General features: G+C 45.7%; 1 protein-coding gene across 4 annotated transcripts in view; it reads left to right on the forward strand.

Annotated features, from left to right (window-relative positions):
- Window positions 1–18,468, forward strand: part of RBM20 (RNA binding motif protein 20) — a 196,894-nt gene that overhangs the window by 105,143 nt on the left and 73,283 nt on the right. The gene's annotated exons all lie outside the window — the stretch shown is intronic.

Below are 18,468 nucleotides of genomic sequence, written 5' to 3' on the forward strand. Positions count from 1 at the left end.
CCATCCCTTCTCTCTAGCTCATGGGAAGGCACTTTCTATTCCCATTTTGTGGATAAGAAAACTGCCTCTGAGGAGTCAAGGGATTTGGCCAAGGTCATAAGTAAGTGGTGGACCCAATGCTAGCCTTGACTTTCAGCCTTGGTCTCCCTTGCTGGTTCCTAAATATATCAAAAATTAAAAAAAAAAATTTTTTTTTCAAGCGAAGTAATAAAACGTGTTTTTTAGTTGCCATGTGTGAACTCTAAGCCATTATGTCACATGTTTTCGTTTATTGGCTTGCTCTATTAAATTGCAGCCTATAATATTCATGCAGCATTCGAGGGAAAGAAATGAAACTTTCTCTCATGAGTGAGTGGATAAAGTGGTGTTAACTTTCTCCCCATCAATGAGAAAACAGTAGGTACCAGTTGGCTTAGTAGTTCTGTGACAGAAAGGCATTTCCTGAGATTGAATCCATGCCAAAAGGAGACTCTGTGATGTTTTGCTGAGCCAAACAATGTGGGAACTTTTCAGCCAAAATGCAAGTTAAAACTGTGAAAAATATAACCAGGACTCAGCACGCCTTTCAGTTGCCACCACACCAGTGAAGGCAGTAAGCCCCAGGGGAAGGAGCCCCAGGGGAAGGAGCCCCAAGGGAAGAAGGCTGGACGACAGGACCTGCCAACCTCAGAGAGCTCGCAGTCCAGCTGCCAAGGCAAAGACCAGCATGCAGGAGAGGCCACCAGAGAACAACACAGGACACGCATGATTTTATGCCGGGCTGTGCGCCATGGGCGTTTCTGGAACCAAGGGCTACCAAGGCCTGGATCACTCAGTGGAGGCATCAGGGAGAATGCACGGGACTTGGGCTGCTTGTAGAGATGGAGAGGATAGCTCTCCATTTTTTAAAATGTTAATTTATTTTGAGAGGGGGGGGGGGGGGGGGGGAGAGAGAGAGAATGAGTGGTGGCGGGGAGAGAGAATCCCAAGCAGTCTCCACGCCATCAGTGCAGAGACCGATGTGGGGCTTGATCCCACGAACCAGGAGATCATGCGCTGGGCCAAAATCAAGAGTTAGACGCTCAACCGACTGAGCCACCCAAGCGCCCCAACTCTGTGTTGACTCTTAACATTGCAGTGAAACACTGGACTCTTAAAATCAACTCTTATAATCACTTACTAGCGGTGTGGTCTGGAATAATTATTTGTATCTTCTCAGCCTCAGTTTGTGTATGTGGTGTGGTAAAATACCCAGAGCATAACACTTACCATTTTATTTATTTTTATTTATTATTTGAAAAAAAGTTTTTAATGTTTGTTTATTTTTGAGAGAGCGAGACACAGTGCAAGTGGGGGAGGGGCAGAGAGAGAGGGAGACACAGAATCCGAACGAAGCAGGCTCCAGGCTCTGAGCTGTCAGCACAGAGCCCTGTGTGGGGCTCACGAACCGTGAGATCATGACCTGAGCCGAAGTCAGATGCTCAACCAACAGAGCCACCCAGGCGCCCCACCACTTACCATTTTAAAGTACACAGTTCAGTGTCATCAGGTACATTACGAAGGTCATGCCCCGTCACCACTCTCTAGTTCCAGAACACTTTTGTTGCCCACACAGAAGACCCCGTGCCCACTGAGCAGTTGCTCCTTCCTTCCCCAGTCCCTGATCTGCTTTCTGTCCTGATAAGTTTGTCCATTATGGATATTTCATCCGCCTGGAATCATCAGTATGTGGCTTTCTGTGTCTGGCTTCTTTTTCTCCACACAGAGTTTGTTTTCAAGGGTCATACCTGTTGCTTAGCCTCAGTGTTGCTTTCTGGAAACTTCCTATGTTAAAGGCACTGTGGGCCGTGGCTAGAAGAATAAAACATTGTTCGTGCCGGATACAGAAAAGAGCACCCAAGCCCAGGGGCGAAAGGCACGTGGTGTTCTTGGGGAAATGCAGGTGGTCCGTGGCTGACAGGTGAGGCCTGTAGGGAGACAGGCTGGGAGATGAACCCAGCTCGGGCAGATGCCTTTCTGAGAAGTCTGGATGCAGTGACAGGTCATTGAAGGTTTTGAGCAGAGGACGGAAGTGCCCCACCTGCTGTTCGGGAAGCCGCTCTGTGGAATTCTGGAGCTTTATTTGGGGTGGGGAGTGATGCAAGGGGTACAAGAATAATTGAGGCAAAAGTGCTGACCGGGGCATCGGCAGTGGGAATAGCAGAGTGGATGAATTTGCCCTTGCCCTTCAAAGTGGAGACAGACTCAAAAGACTGAGGCCCTGTATGGATGGGGGCTGTGGGGGGGGGGGGCTGCGGGAGAGGAGGAGGGGAAGATGGGCCCAGAGGGATCCAGTCCAGCCGTCCTGTTCAGCCTGTCTCCTCTCTGCTTTGTTCTGCATTGGGCTGGTTGTATCCTGAGCGGCTGCTAAGCAGTAAAGCCAATTTAATGACACTGTAAGGGACAGCTTTGTGGGTCTCCCTGTCAGAGCCCAGCTAACAGCTTATTCTCAGTCTTCTCAGCTTGCCCTGGTCCTTCACGCCATCCATTCAGGGATATTTCTGTCCCCAGCCTTTGTGCAAACTTCCTTCAGGAGCTTTGGACATTTCAGAGACTAAGCAGACTGTCCCTAATCCCTGGTCCACGCTGCGACAGGACTTGAGACCGCCGTGCCTGTTTGCATTTTGCACATGAGCTACTTAGAGCTCGAAAGGTTGCCTGTGATGATATTGCAAGTAAATGGTAGGGCTGAGACTTGAACGCGGGTCCTCTGCTTCAAGAGAAGCAGCATCTTCTCTCACTGCCTGTGCGTGTTCCTGCCTTTGTGCTTTCTGCTGCTGAGGAGTGGGTCACTGCCTGCAGTCACCCCTGATGCACACTACCCAGTTTTACTCCTTTCTGACAGTTTGCTCAGATAAGGCTGAGGAGGGTTGGGGTGGGGCGACCATCATCCTCAGAGGGTCGCATTCCTCGGTGTACCTCAGGCAAGTGAGCTAAGAGGTGGGGAAATGACTCAGGAGTGCGGCTAATGGCCCCTCCAGTGGCCAAGGGAGAAGTAGCTTGAGCCTAAGAAGGAATCGTGGGCCGCAGTTCTGTTGGTCTCTTCCTCACCACCAGCGTTTTCTTGTCAGGACTGAACAGAGCTCCTGGTGGTTTTGTGTGTGCAGCTATGGGGGGCTGTGCTGGCCACATTCCCAGGAATTGCATTCTTGCTGAGAAGCCAGAATGTGTGTGGCATCACTCCAACTGAGCTGTGTGAGCAGCCCCCTCCCCCTCCGAGTTGCTGCTCTGCACAAAGGAATAGGTCCTTTTGTTTCTGGAAAAGTCAGTGGGCCATTAAGGGGCCAGTTAATCTCCAAAAAAATCCTCGTTCACATGGGGAGAAGACAAATAGTTTTCAGAGGGTAGTCAAGTCCCAAATCCCTGACAGAACTCACTTGAATAAAAAATGGGTTTTTAAATTTATTTTTGAGAGGGTGGGGAGGGGCAGAGAGAGAAAATCCTAAGCAGGCTCTGCACTGTCAGCCCAGAACCTCATGCAGGGCTTGAACTCATGAACTGTGAGATCATGACCTGAGCCGAAACGAAGAGTTGAATGCTTAACCAACTGAGCCATCCAGGCACCCCCAGAATTCACTTTTTAATCACCAGACTCCTTTGATTTCTTCATGAACTCTTAGAACATTACTACATGAGCCATCATATCTGTAAAGTCAAGTACGTACACATATGCACATGCACATGCATTGCCAATTAGATCAGAAATAAGAAAAAGGATACTAGATATCACCACTGCTATTCAACATTGTGCTGGTGGACCAAGCCAATGCAACAAGATAAGAAAAACAAATGAAAGCTGAGGATGGAAAATAAGAGACAAAGCTCTTGTTATATGAAGATTATATGATGGTATACCTTCAAAACTCAAGAATTTTCTAAAGTATTATATATAACAAAAGAAGTAAACATAGTTGCAGAGTACAGCATCAACATACAAAAAACAATAGCATTTCTGTGTAACAACAGTAACCTATAGAAAAAAAGATATTGTTCATAATAGCAACTAAACTGTATGGTACTTAGGAATAAATGAAATAAAACATAGATAAGGCTTTGATGGAGAAATTCATAAAATGTTATTAGAGTATATAATAAATGGACAATGATGTGTTCACAGATGGGAGAGCTTATTAGCATAAAAGCATCTCACTGAATACAATTCTAATCAAAATTCCAATAGGATTTCTCTTGAAACTACACCAACCATTTCTGGAATTCATTTGGAATAGTAGGGCACATAAGTAGATCTGATAGTTTTGGCAAAATAATTTTAAGAAGAACAAGGAGATCCATAAAACAAATTAGAGAGCAGAAAAACAGACCTAAGACACCCCGTGAACTTTTGGCATGGGTAGTGGTGTTTTATACACCAATGCAAAAGGCTGAGTCCTCAGTGACTCATGCCAAGACAGTTGGCTTTCCATAGAAAAATATTAGATCCTTATCTCATAGCATAAATAAAGATAAATTTCAGCTAGCCCTAAATGTGAAAATCAAAACTTAGACACTATTAGAAGATAATTCAGGAGAATATCTTTTGACCCTTGGGGTTAAAAAGAATTCTTTAGAAAAGATACTTCCCCCCAAAAACCCCAATAACTCAGAAGGTTGACAAATTTGAAAAGGCTGGCCAATCTATGTTAAAGTACTACGATTTATGGATCTGTAGTGTGAGAATGTGGCTTAGAATCTACACACGTAGATGTTGCTTCTGGACAGAATGGGAGGGTGGAGGATGAGACATTGATCTTCAGTGTTAAAATGGAGGAAATGTTAACATTGGCTAATTCTAGATGGTGGGAATATGACAGATTGCTACATTTATGCATATTTTTGTATTTAAATTTTTCCCCCAAGAAAACACAAAGAATGCTCGCTTCAGCAGCACGTGTATACTACAAAAAGAAAGCACAGAGCAACTACCAACCCAGATCAGCATGCAGGGTGGAAGCTACAGTTGTATCCAGGAAATTGCCTGGCCTCAAAAGTCTGATTCTGGTCCTGGCAGTGGCATCACCAAGCTGTGTCCATGGGTGAGAACCTTCCCTCTTGGGGGCTTTTCACTCTGGAAAACAAGAGGATTGAACTGATTGTCAGCTGAGGTCTTCTCTCTTGGTAGCTCTCACATTTTCTTCTCTCTCCGTGGGAGAGGTTACCATGGCTGGAGGAGCAAAGAAAGAATGCATGGGGAAGAGCCCTCACATAAGCATAAATTCCATACGAGTGCATGGAAGTGATTATTATTACATTCAGTTTGTGCTTGCCCGACCTCTTGGCTCCTAGACCCTGCCTGATGTCTGTAAAGCCCTAGACTTTTCTGTTTTCCTTGGCAGAGGATGGATCTGGGTGCCCTGATAAGTGTGCTCCCTGCCAAGTGGCAGAGATCTTAATTAGCTGGGACTGAGTAGGAGCGGCATGCTGCTGACGTTCATGTACCTGCTTAATTGGTCTCCATTATTCTCCATTATTGCTCCGAAGTCATAGCCTGAAAAGGAGCCAAGAAATATACCCTGTATGGTACGGTGGGGGGTGGGGAGGGGGGAGGAAGTGTGTCCGGGGTGTTTAGGGAGATACCAGTGTCTTGGTCAAGATGGTTGTCTGTGGGCTGATAGTTTAGAAACAGGAGCCTTGGAATCCTGCCTCACCTATGGATAATGCAGGCCTGTCCTGCCTGAGTTTCCTCATCTGTGAAATGGGTCGACCTGATGAGACCAGAGTGATGTAGAGGATCGTTTCCTTTTTGTCTGCAGAGAGAGGGCTTTGAAACAAAAAGAAGGGAGGTGGTGCTGCAGTTTTTCACCATTTGTAATTACAGTTATCGCTGCTCTCAATCCAAGCAGGGAGTGCAACCAAGACCTCAGTCAGTCTTAAATAATGTGTGCGTGTGTACAGATGCTTCAGGCTTTACATGATATCCCTGTAAAACAGGTCTGGGTGCTAAAGGACAAGAAAATCAGAGTTGAAAGGCAGGAAACCCTTTCATGGCCCCTCTTTGCCATAGGGATGAATTTTAAGACTCGACTGAGTATTTAAGTTGAGAGGCAGTTGCAACACACACACTCCCTCTGTTCCTCTTGGCCTTCCCACCACGTGTACTAAAGACATTTTCTTTCTACTGCAGCCTAACTCCTATCTTTTCCTCTCTCTTCTCTGTTTCTCCCCCTCTTCCTTACATCTGAACATGTCCTCTTTGCATCTTCTGGGTTCTTTCCTGGCAAGGTGGTTTGAGAAATAAGGGGCCTTCAGAGGCTCCATTCTGTGGTCACCATAGTGCTTTTTAGGTTATGCCCGAAGACGAATCCACGAAGGCTCTCTGTGACCTGAACCGTTCCCGTGAAAGCAGCCAAGCTTTTTGAAGTGCACGGTTCCCAAAGTTACTGGCTGGGATTTGACTGTGCAACTTTTAAACACTATCACGAGCTTGCTGACATCCAGGAAGAGAGTGTTCTCATGTAAGAGCGTTCGTTCGTTGAAGTGACGGTGTTTGCATAGCAAAGTTGAGAGTGAGAGGGATCGGGGAAGAGCAGACAGTGCCTGGAGGCAAATGTGACGTTCCTATGTTTTCAGTGACTAGTGTTGAAAATCTTATGCTTTATGGCAGTTGTTTTTATCTGCTAGACGATTGTATAAAGGATTAGCAGTAAATGAAATTGCTCTCTAAATATTTATTTGTATTAAGATGAAATTGGTTTCTTTAAAACTGTGCAGGGGCGCAGAGTTAAGCATCTAGTTTCAGCTCAAGTCATGATCTCATGGTTTGTGGGTTCGAGCCCCATGTCAGACTCTGTGCTGACAGCGTGGAGCCTGCGTGGGATTCTCCCTCTCTCTCTCTCCCCGCCCCCCCCCCCCCCCCGTCCCTTCGCTGCTTGAGCTCTCTCTCTCTCTCTTTCTCTCTCTCTCAAAATAAGTAAATAAACTTTTTTTTAAAATACCAAAAACTCTGTGCAGGTTTATTTCTTAAGCTGCTGCTGCTGTCTGTGCTTTTCCATCTTTACTGTCTCTGCCCATCCCCCCCAGGTTGGGTGATGCTTCCTCCCGATTTCCTTGGTCTGGGGCCGTGGCTGCTCCCCCCGTGTGTTGCCGTTTCCCAAAGCGTGATGCATGATTTGTGGTTTAGCGGCATTGTTTTTGGCGAGCATCTCATTGGGAAGCCACCCTCAAGTCCAGGCTCGATTATGTGTCCTGTTTTTCTAATCCCTGCTCTTGCGCCATCTGAACTGTATCATGGCATCAATATTAAGGGAGAGACTTGAAAAAGCCCTGTTAATTACAGGCACCCACACTTTTCTGGCCATCAGCGTGTCCTTCTGAAATAGGCAGAATAGTTAGGTCCAAGGCATGCAGACTGAGTTCTGGGGCTATCTCAGTGCAACAGACAACACTGGGAAATCTTCCAGATGAATTTGTGACATATGGAGGGAGTGTATGGGGAGAAGTGAGTTATAAATAGAATTTGCTTTTTTTTTTTTGAAAAGTCAAAGTAAAAATAATTTGCTGGATGAAATCACTATGGCCTTGGATAAATCAATCAACTTCATTAGACTTTAGCTGCTTCATCCGTAAACTGGGTATAGTAAGAATTTACTTGTCTGTAAACAGAGGGTTGCATGACATGGTCTCTGGAGAACTCATTCATGGGTTTTTGATTTGCTGAACATTGAGCTGAGGTAGAAACGTCTGGACGTGAAGTGTCGGTGAACAGGAGAAGTATGTGATTGTTGTTATTTTTTCAATCATTTCCCATTGTAAAATATTGCACACACACACACACACACACACACACACATGTTAAAGCATGTATACAGAGTTTAACAAATAAGGCAAACACTTGTGTAACTATCATGGGTCAATAAATGGGATCCCCCTGGCTCCCAGAAGCCTCTGAATGTCCCTGATGCAGCCCAGCCTCCTTCCTCACACTTTGATGATAACTTCCTTGCTTTTGTCTGCAGCTTTACCACCTCTGTTTCCCTCTATTAGGAAAGTCACACACTCTTCCTACTCTAAGAATTACAGTATTTGTACTTAAAGTTTGTCCAAACTTTCATTTCCCACGGGGTAATACCAGGTCTTTGGAACACTCTAAGAACACTTACCCCTCCGACCTTGTTTTCTCTCATTACTGTGTCTTAATTCTGTGTATCTTAAGGAACATCAAATCGTTTGTCCTACCCAGTCAACATTTGTTGATTGAATTCATGCATTCCTCGCTGTCCTTACTCTTCGTTCCTTTTCGTGTTGCGAGTTTTCCATCTGGGATCACTTTCCACCTGCCTGACAGACAACCTGTAGAATTTCTTTTGCTGGTCGGGAGCCCTCTCAGGTTCCGTATGCTCGGGAGGTCCTGAAAACGCCATCATTGTGGAAGGATGGTTTTGGCAGTTGTATTTGTTTCCTGTGGCTGCCGCAACGAACTTGGTGACTTAAAACAACACACATTTATTCTCACAGTCCTGGAGGCCAGAAGCTCGAAATTCGCTTCCCTGGGCTAACATCCAAGTGTCAGCAGAGCTTTGAACCCCCACCCCCATCCCCCACCCCCGCTCGAGTCTCTAGGGGAGTGTCATTTCCTTGCCTTTCCAGCCTCCAGAGCCACATTTCTTGCCTACCTTGGTTCACGGCTCCTTCCTCCATCTTCAAAGCCAGCACTGTAATATCTTCACATTTCTGTCTTCTTCTCTCACATCACCTTCTCCTTTGTGTCACGTCTTCCTCTGCCTCTCTCCTGTGATGACACTTGTGGCTGCCCTTCAGGCCCACCCACGTAATCTGCCCAACTGGAGATCCTTAACTTGATCATGCTACAAAGGCTTTTTTGCCACATAAGGTAACATTACAGGTTCCGGGAATGATGTCCCAGCTGTCTTTGGGGGCCATTATTTATCTCTGCATGGGAATATATGACATTATAGGTTGGTCATTATTTTGTTTCAGCATATTAAATATATGATCCAACTGTCTTTTGGCTTCCATTTTTGATGCTGAGACATCATTTCTCAGCCTTACCATCGTTTGTTTTAAGGTAATCTATATTATTTCTTTAAGATTATACTCTTGCCTCTCTCTCAAAATAAATAAGTACACTTAAAAAAAAGATTTTACTCTTACTTTTGATCACTGTGATGTGTCTAGGTGTGCATTCCTTTATACTTATTCTTTTTAGTCTTCTCCGGGTCTTTTGAATTCATGGTGCTTTTCAGTAGCTCTGGAAAAATCCTCAGTTTATCTCCTCAATGTTATCTCCGTCCTGTCCTAACTCTCCTCCTCTTCAGAGACCCCCTTCAGCCCCCACCCCGTGAAATGTGTGTTGGACCTTTTTACTGTATCTTCCACATCGTAAATCCACTCTCCTGCGCTGTCCACATCTTTGCTTTTCTGTGCTGTATTCAGGAAAGATTCCTCTGATCTAACCTCTGGTTTCTAATTCTCTCTTCTATTGTTTTTAACCTGCTGCCAGGCACTTCTATGGAGGTTTTAATTTGTTACTGAGTTTTTCCTCTCTAGAAGTTCCATTTGATTCTCTTCCAGATCTCCTGGGTCATTTTTTACCATTTTTTTTCTTTTTTCTATTTTTTTTTTTTTCATTTTTTAAACATTTATTCATTTATGAGAGACAGAGAGCACAAGCAGGGTAGAGGCAGAGCGAGAGGGAGACACAGAATCCGAAGAAGGCTCCAGCCTCGGTGAGCTGTGAGATCATGACCTGAGCCGAAGTCAGACGCTTAACCGACTGAACCACCCAGGCACCCCAATTTTTTACAGTTTTTTTCCCTTCCCTGCTGATATTTACAAACTTGTCATTTCCTTTTTGCATGTGGTAAGCGTGTATAAACTTAATAAGTCTGTACCTGAAGCCTGTCCAGGTATGTTTCTGTGCTCAGTTATTTATACTGGTTCCTCCTCATGCTGCTTATTCCCTATGCATCTGGTTATCTTTAACTGTTTGGCTGGTTATTGCCCTTAAAAAAAGTATTTGTGGAGATTCCTTGAGGCTTGGAATATAAATGTCCTTTCCGCCTTCTGGCTGCCTTTTAGGGGCACAAGTTGGGGACCACTTTAAACCAGACTCATTTCTGCTGTATGTTCCTGGGGTGAAATGTGCGTGAGGCTGGGTCTGTGGTCACATCTTCTCAAGAGTATTTTGTCTCCCTTACTTTTTTCCTTCTGCTCTGCCGAGGTACAGAGCAGCCTTCTTCCTGGGCCCATGGGGTTGGAGAGGAACAGGAGGTGTGATGGATTAGTTCTAGTCTGTCTGGTTCCCCTGAGACTGCAGCCCTTCAGAGCCCAACTTACTGCAGGGAAAGGTATCCTGTAAGTCTTTACATTGAATGTGCTCCGCACCAAGGCAAAAACACCCGTGGCGCTCAAATAATCGTCTGGCCTCTTTGGGTTCAAACTCCTTTCCAGAATTGACCTGGCACGACTGCGCTGTCCTTTCAACTCCTCATTGCTCTTCAGGTGATTTATCCAGAGTTGTTTTCAGCCAGAGGATTTATCCAAATAACCCACTACCTAACCTGCCTCGTGAGAAACAGTTCTTACGCTTTTACTCTATAAAACTACGCATTTGTGTTTAACAGCTATGATATTTGCCTGTAGGAACTTTACAGTGCAAAAAAAATCAAGGGAATATAGGCCCACAAGTTTTTATCTGTTCTAATATATTAGTAGTAACCATTTGGAAGACTGATCTGGTGTAGATTTTGGGGGTAAAAAGGTGTGAGACTTTTTTTTTAATATTTATTTATTTTGAGAAAGCACATGTGAGCATGCCAACGGGGGAAGGGCAGAGAGAGGGAGAGAGAGAATCCCAAGCAGGCTCTGTACTAGCAGTGGGGAACCCTGTGCGGGGCTTGAACCCATGACCTGTGAAATCATGACCTGAACCAAACTCTGACGCTTAACGACTAAGCCACCCAGGTGCCCCCAGGGTGTGAGACTTGCGATGGATGAAACTGAAGAGCCCATCTTGCTTGATGCACCACTGTCCCTTCCTCAAAAGGGGTAATAACTTCAGTTGGTTGGCTAATGACTTGCATCCTTGCCTTGAAAAAATAACCACCAAAGGAAAACCACTCTTAGCTGGTTTCCCAACAACCTTAGCCGGGTCCTGGGCTGCCCTGTGGTGGCCAAGGTCCAGCCGCTTCAAGTTAGGGCCAGCTGTGAGGGCAGCTGGCTTTGATTCAGACGGTAAGACAGCATTAGTCAGCAGCCTCTTCTCTCATGGCCTGAGGCTATAGCACGCCAATGTGTGTCTGTGACAATGAAGGCAGATTCCTGACTCTGGCCATGGATAAGTGGGTGCACTTGGGCCAGGTTTGTGAGTCCCGTCTTTGGCCCACCCTCACCATCACAATTTGACTAGTTGGCCTTGGATCCAGTTTTTAAAACTTTAGATCCTGAATATCAAGAATGAGTTTTTGATCCCTTGGTTCTTCTATCCCAAATATGGATAGAAACCTCTGAAATTATAATCAACATGAGGAAAACCGTGTAAGTCATTTGTTGATTCAGAAAACATTTAATGGACTTCTACTCTGTGGAATGCATGCACGGTGCTGGTTATTGTAGAGTCCTTGCCATCAGAATGATTATAATCTTGTCCTGTGCAGACAGAGCTCAAGGATCTAAGAGAGAAACTGAGATTTAGAGGGGCCCCGGGGCTGTGAACTGTGATGTTTGTCATTCCATTGATTTGGCTGATCTGCCTGGTGTTCTTTTCCCTCCATATACCTCAGTGAGTATCCCTCCCAGATCTGGGCTTACATCAGTGAGAGCGACCTTCCCACCTCGGGGAGGACCATCTTTTGGTCAGGATACAAAGGTGGCCGTGCTTCTCTGTTTAAGACTCGGCAAAAGACAAAGAGGAGAAAGCCTGAAGTTGGGAACCAGGCCTACTGCTTCTCACAAGGCTTCATGCAGTCATGGCCAAAGAAACAAAACTTAATTCATGATTTATACATCAGAGTAGATATAATTTCCTATAAATCATTTCAGAATGGATATTGGAGTTTGGTTAATAAAACGTGGCTGTTCTCCTTGCCAGTTCTCTCAAAACTCATTATCCTGTAATGTTCCTACATAAGCAAGGTTGGTGCATTTATTTTATTTTATTTTTTAATGATTATGTATTTTTGAGAGAGAGACAGAGACAGAGCGCGAGTGGGGGAGGGGCAGAGAGCGAGGGAGACACAGAATCCAAAGCAGGCTTGAACCCATGAACCATGAGATCATGACCTGAGCCAAAGTCAGACGCTTAACTGACTGAGCCACCCAGGCGCCCCAAGGTTGGTACGTTTATTAACTAATGGCACTAAGAGAGCAGTTAGAGTTTTAGCAAACAATTGCCACGTGTGCCTTGAAGAGGAAACCAGCTTAAAATCACATTTGTTTCCTTAGCAGGAATTGGAGGCTACACTGCTGAAGTTTCTCCAAGCTGCCCTCTCTTCTTTGGCAAGCTTCCAACCGCCTTGACTCTGGGAAGTCTTTCTTAGTTTGATTCTGAGCAGATTCTACCTGCTCCTATTTTTGCTTTCTATTTGCTTATTATTTTCTTTTCATTGTGAATGCTCCTTTTCCATGCTCAGCTCCTCTGATAGGGCGACTTTTGTACTCAGCTTGTAATGACAGTTCAATAACGTGTGACATGTGGTATGTTTTCCAATTTTTATACCTTTATGCTCTTCTGGTGTTCAGCCATGGGGATCATGTTTTGCTGAATGTAATACTCTTGTCGTTCACATTGTAATTGAAGTTAATAGCAAAACGAAGTTGTGGCAGACTGGTTCCTCCCCCTCCTCCTCCCATTCCAGAGATGGCATCAGAAAGCACTCACAGAGTATGCAGAGTATTAAAATACCAACAACTGTTTAAACTTAAGATCCCATCCTATCATTTACTTTTGTATATGCACGTGGAGGAAAAATGATCATGTGTTGGAGAGGGTCTAATGTTATATGGGAGGGTATTTTGATCTTTTGCAAAAGCAGAGGACAAGGACAGTGTAAGAGCTGGGCCCAGCCCTGTTGACAGACTGATGGAGGTGATGAAAGGCAACTGGTGTTCTGGGAAGAGAATCAGGACCAAGTTGGGTTTCCACTGCCCTGCTTCTACCTACGTGCTTCCACAACCCCCAGAATCCCAAATGCCCTAAATGGGACGCAGGCTTACATATCGTCTTGGTCCATGGGAATATACGTTGCAGCTATCTTGGGTAGCTGGTGTCCTTTGATCCCAAAGTGATGGAGTAGACTCTACCATGAGTCGTTTATTGAACAATATTGACTTGAGCTTCTGTTTGTATCAGATACTGTTTTAGGTGTTGGACGTACAACAATAAAAGAGGCAGACAAGCTCTTTGCTCTCATGGAGCTTATATTCCAGGGGTGGGGCAGGCAATAAAGCATGAGACAAACAAGGTAATTTCAGGTAGTGATAAAGGTAGGATCAGGGGACAGGGAGTCACCATATGTTCTTTAGGTTCCTATGGGTCTATGGTGACCTTGTTGGGAGGGTGACAGTAGCACAGAGACCTGAGGTTGAGAAAGTGTCGGTCACTGAAAATCTGAAGCAATGCTGTTTGGTAGAACTTTCTGAATGCTGGAGATACTGAGTACTGTGCTATCCAGTAGGGTAGCCGTTGGTCCCATATAGTTATTAAATACTTGAAATGTGGCTAGTATGACTAAGGAATTAGTTTTTGAATTGCATTTAATATTAATAACTTAAATTGAAAAGGTACGGATGGCTAATAGCTACCCTGTTGCACAGTACAAGTCCGGAGGAAGGACTTTCAGGCAGAGGGAACAGATTGTGCAGAGGTCCTGAGGATACAGTCACCCTGAGAACCCAGCATGGAATTTATGTCTGGAAGCTATGTTCAGTCTCTAAAGAGCAAATCTGGGAAACTTAAAAATACTTCCTGCTTCTGTTTTGGGGGCCCCTGGAGGACCTACCAAGGAACAACAGTTACCCAGAAGGGAATTAAAACCCCTGCTCAACAAAGAACCAGCTTCCTTTTCTAGGAAGGGCTCATTCCCACATTGTGTGACTCACAACTCTTGACTGGTTTCCTCTGCTAACGGGTTGTGGCTGGCCTTTGTCTATGCAGGATATAGCCATTACTAGGCCAAGCTTGTTCTTTCTGGGAACGAATCCTGTCTTTGTTCTCTCCTTGCATCTTACTGTGACAAGAGACCGAAACCTCTACCATTGCTCTATCAAGGGGTCACTCGCTGCCTTCCATCCCTCTGACAGGCCTGAAACCTCTTTATTTCTGGCTTAACTTTTCTTTGCCCCACCCCCCCATTGCTAAAGATGGCATAGTCAGCCCTGGTTATAAGGGGAAAGTGGTGGTTGAAAGATAGTTTCAGCCCATCCGGTGTGGGCAGAGGTTGGCTCCCGCAAGATTCTCAGCTGAGAAACACAGATGAGGTAGCCACTGTTGGCTCAGTGTGCTGAAGGTCAGAGGAGTCCCAGCTACACAGCCTGTAATCCTGGGCCAACCCGGACTGTTCACTGGTTAGCACTCGCCTTGAATTTGCTATCCAAAAGACAACACAATTACTTAGCACTGCCCTGAAAAGTATATAAAACTGAGCCACGGAGATGGAAATGTTAAATTAGAAACCAAAGCCTACTTCTGGGGTTGTTCGGTGACCCTGCCTTTTCCCCTCTGTCCACCTGACGACAGGTAACTCAGCTCCTCCTCCCCGCCCCCAGACCGGCAGCGGTTTGGGGGGCAGGCAAGGGAAGTGTAGAGGCTGTTGACTTTGAACTGTGATGTGCACCAAAAAACTGGCTTGATGTTAATGACTTTGATCTCTCTGGTGAAAAGTCTGAGGTCATAGCTTTGTTTATCCCTGAACAACATGCTGGCGTCTTCTGCCTGCTTTGTACATGGTGCCTTCCTGGAATACAGGTGTGAAAACCCATCTGAGTCATGTGCTTTGGCTTTCACAAGAGGACGAACATGGCCCTGCCTTGCGTAGATGCCTCATTTCCCATATATCTTGCCTTTACTTTTGGCATATGGCTCTCCAGGAGAGACGTGCCTGCTGTGGCAGAGGGGCTGTGTTAACAACAACAAAAGGGGCCTCGTTTGAAGGTCCTTATAAGCTAGATGGGGCATCATCAGCCCAACTGAATTCATTTTTCCCTAAAAAAATTACTTCTAAACAATAAACATGTTTGTTAAAGAAATACTGGAACATTTACAAAAGGAGAATCAAGTTACCCAGGTTTTGCTATCTAAACACGACTGTCCCTGTTAACATTAAAAATAATTTTTTTTTTTTAATGTTTATTTAGCTTTGAGAGAGACACAGTCGAGCAAGGGGGGAGCAGAGAGAGAGGGAGTCGCAGAATCTGAAGCAGGCTCCAGGCTCCCAGCTGTCAGCACAGAGCCTGACGCGGGGCTTGAACTCACAAACTGTGAGATCACGATCTGGGCCGGAGTCAGACGCTCAACCAACTGAGCCACCCAGGTGCCCCATTTTGATGTGCTCTGTAATCGTGGTTTGTTTTGTTTTTTTCTATCTAAGGGTTATTTTGCCTTTTACATGTTTGTAACCATAATATAGAAACAATTTTGTGTGCTGGTTTTTAATTTAACATTAGAGAGTAAGTGAATAGTAAGCATCACGTTTAATGGCCACCTGGCATACCCTTAAGTTCCTGCGTACTTGGCCCTGGAGTGTTTTGAACCACCAGGACTTGGTGACTGGCTGGAGGTGACACAGGAAGCTGGTGAGGAAGCCAGGCGCAGACCCCACACTTCCAGTTCCAGCTGAGTGTTCCTTATACTCACTGGTTCTCAACCTTTCTCTGCCCTCATTCCTCACACATCAGCTGGCTATGTATCCCTGCCTCTTGGGTCTCTTGCTATGTTATTGTGTATGACTTCCTCCCCACCTTCCACTGAGGATCACTCTGCCACCTGCTTTGGGGCATCTCCCCAGGGCTGGAGGCCAAATGATCCCTTTCCATCATGTCACTTCAAGAAACAGTATCATAAGGAATAGTTTTATTTATTTGGGCCAGATTTGCCTCCTGCTTCTTCCAGCCCAAGTTCCACCCTGGCCCCTTCCCATGACCTTGCATTGATACTAGGTCTGTAGCAGGAGAAAAAATGGCCAAAGGAAACAGGGACAGGTTTGGGTGTCCAGCAGATGGTCCTGGGCTGTGGTGCTGTGCTGCTGTCACTGCGGACGGGTGACGTGGTTCCCACCCCCTGCCCCCTACTTCTCAGAGTTCTTCCTTCCCTTTCAGGACTGGCTACACGGGCACGTGTTCACATGAGGGCCCTTTTATTAGAAGGGTTCTACACTTAATTTAATGCTCTGCTGTTGCCATCTTGAAATTCTTAATAATTTTTGAACAGTGACACTGCATTTTCATTTCGCACTAGGCCCCACATATTTGTAGCCAGTCCTGTTCTTATTAGATGTGAACACACACTTACCTGCAGCACTCATCTTATTTCACTCTGTTGTGTACACTGACTCACCTCATACCCTGGGGGATGTTTTAGTGGAAGGACCAGCCTTTGGAATCCAGTAGATTGTTTCAAATGACCACATATTGACTTTGGGACGTTGGGTTAGTGACCCATTTGGAGCCTCATTGTTCTCATCTGTAAAGTCGGCATAGCGATCTTAAGTTTTTAAGACTTCTGATGATTCAGGGGCGCCTGGGGGGCTCAGTCGGTTGGGCGTCCGACTTCAGCTCAGGTCATGATCTCACGGTCTGTGAGTTCGAGCCCTGCATCGGGCTCTGTGCTGACAGCTCGGAGCCTGGAGCCTGCTTCAGATTCTGTGTCTCCCTCTCTCTTTCTGCCCCTCCCCTGCTCATGCTCTGTCTCTCTCTGTCTCAAAAATAAATAAAAACATTGAAAAAAATTAAAAAGAAAAAAGACTGCTGATGATCCAGAGAGTATGTGGGATGGGTAGCACAGTACCTTGTGCATCCACACTCAGTATCAACTTATGTTCCTCCCTCCCTCCTCGTCTGGCAGTGTTGGTATACAGTAAGTGCTCACCATGCACCTATTACATTGCAGTTTGTGATGGTCATTTTGTGCCTCTTCATTTCCAAATGGGGCCAGGCTTTGTGTCCTAATCTCTGGGTAATCACACAATTAGAAGGGCTCATTCTAAGTACTGACTTTTCTCCTCCTTAGGTTTGGGGAGATGTGCATAGTGGAGTGCTTTTCAGTAAACTCTTTTTTTTTTTTTTTTTTTTTTTTTTAACGTTTATTTGTTTTGAGAGAGAGCATGAGCAGGGAAGGTGCAGAGAGAGAGGGAGAGAGAATCCCAAGCAGGCTCCATGCTGTCAGTGCAGAGCCTGACGTGGGGCTTGAACTCACAAACTGTGAGATCGTGACCTGAGCCTAAATCAAGAGTTGGACACTTAACCGACTGAGTTCCTATCCTAAGAAAGTCCTGAGCATAGTGAGGTAAGACAGACGGAGGAAGGGGCAAAAATGTGCAGTTGCTGATTGGAGTTGAGCCTGTGCCTTGCAGAAACCTGGTGTATCATGGGAGGGACCCACAGCCGGAGCAGAAATGCAGCTGCAGCCAGGCTGGCTGGTTCCTGTAGGTCAGGATCTGGGACTGGCGCCTTTGGGTGTCTGTGACTGAGTCAGCGGCAGAGAGCCAGGCAAGCTTAGGGCAGCCTGTGGGCTTTGGCTATATTAGGAAGAAAGAACCCTTGGGCTCTCCCCGGAGCTCGCTGGGCAGGTGGGCAGTGGACAGGCCTCTGGTGGGCAGCTGGAAATGGGCTGTTTGGACAGACATGACCGGCTTTCACTTCGACTTTTGAGCGGGCTGCAGGAAGGTCACGCACTGAAGTCCTAGCAGAGAGAAGCTTTCCTGATGCCAGTGACCCCTCCCCCCCGCCCCCCGCCTTTATGGGTCAAAGTAAAATAGGAGACCCCAGTGAGCTTTAGTCCTTCATTCTTCTGTAAGCTCTTTGGGGGAGGTTTTACCTTGTAAAAAGCGCGCTCTCCTGAATAGTTTTAAGAGGAGATTAGGTTGGATACTGGGTGTCACAGATGAACAGCAGACCATCCAGACAGGACAAACTGGGACGATGGCTGCTTTACATACCATGGCAGCGAGGTCTTCATGGACAGCTGGTCTTGATTCAGAAACTCACCAAAGGTTTAGTTTTCCTTTGATTGTTTAGTATTACAGCATGAGATTTGGAAACAGAAGAGGAAACAATGGGGCAGAAGAATGGTGGCTTCTGAGGAGAAAAGGGAACAAGTTCCTGAGGAATTAAACCACAGTTCAAGCAAAGCCCATCCCTGGCCCCCCCGACCTCTTGGCTTTCAGTTTCTTTTCTTCTTCTTTTTTGTTCTGTATCCTGTTTTCTGTAAGACTTATGGAAAGGCTAATCATACAGCAGTTTCTCCACTGAAGTACTCTTGATGTCTTGGGCTGGGTAGTC

This window comes from Leopardus geoffroyi, chromosome D2 (assembly GCF_018350155.1).
Source record: "Leopardus geoffroyi isolate Oge1 chromosome D2, O.geoffroyi_Oge1_pat1.0, whole genome shotgun sequence".
NCBI classification, from domain to species: Eukaryota; Metazoa; Chordata; class Mammalia; order Carnivora; family Felidae; genus Leopardus; species Leopardus geoffroyi.